At 41.6% G+C, this 944-nt stretch overlaps 1 non-coding gene across 1 annotated transcript; it reads right to left on the reverse strand.

The window, feature by feature from the left end:
• Positions 1 to 632: 632 nt before the first annotated feature.
• On the reverse strand, positions 633 to 707 carry Trnal-caa (transfer RNA leucine (anticodon CAA)). The gene has a single exon. It is a non-coding gene; the product is annotated as a tRNA-Leu (tRNA).
• Positions 708 to 944: the final 237 nt, after the last annotated feature.

The following is a 944-nucleotide window of genomic DNA, read 5'->3' on the forward strand; positions in this document are numbered from 1 at the left end:
ACTGTTGGTTGCGAAAGCTAGAATTTTGTGTGTATGTTTGTGTTTGTTTGTGTGTCCATCGACCTGCCAGCGCTTTTGTTTGGTAAGTCTCATCATCTTTCTTTTTAAATATAGATATTATACTCTTATTTACAGTAACAATTTGATACAAAAATAATTTATCATTTGGAACATCACAATTATAGTGAAGAAGACTAAGTTCACACATGGTGTATCTCATTTCACAGATTCCAATTTTCCACATTATATCGTGGGCATTGTCACTGCCACTCCTCCTCTATGGCTCACACCATATCTCCAGGGCAGGACATGACAACATGGAATAAACCAGCCAAACAGCAGCTACTGTGAACATGGTATGATGTCTATTGCAGTCCATTCATTTCATGATATGTGCACATGAATAAAACATACATTCAAATAATACATTATGTTATTCATTATGAGAATAAACCTTTTATAGTGGTGATCATCATTCACTGGTTCAAAAAATCCATGTGCAACGCATCACTGCATCAAAGTGATGTACACAGTTTTGGCTAAACCTGTCAGTCCAATGTACCATAGAATGAGATTTTCACTCTGCAGCGGAGTGTGCGCTGATATGAAACTTCCTGGCAGATTAAAACTGTGTGCCCGACCGAGACTCGAACTCGGGACCTTTGCCTTTTGCGGGCAAGTGCTCTACCAACTGAGCTACCGAAGCACGACTCACGCCCGGTCTCACAGCTTTACTTCTGCCAGTATCTCGTCTCCTACCTTCCAAACTTTACAGAAGCTCTCCTGCGAACCTTGCAGAACTAGCACTCCTGAAAGAAAGGATATTGCGGAGACATGGCTTAGCCACAGCCTGGGGGATGTTTCCAGAATGAGATTTTCACTCTGCAGCGGTGTGTGCACTGATATGAAACTTCCTGGCAGATTAAAACTGTGGCTGTGGCTAA

This window comes from Schistocerca cancellata, chromosome 9 (assembly GCF_023864275.1).
Source record: "Schistocerca cancellata isolate TAMUIC-IGC-003103 chromosome 9, iqSchCanc2.1, whole genome shotgun sequence".
NCBI classification, from domain to species: domain Eukaryota; kingdom Metazoa; phylum Arthropoda; class Insecta; order Orthoptera; family Acrididae; genus Schistocerca; species Schistocerca cancellata.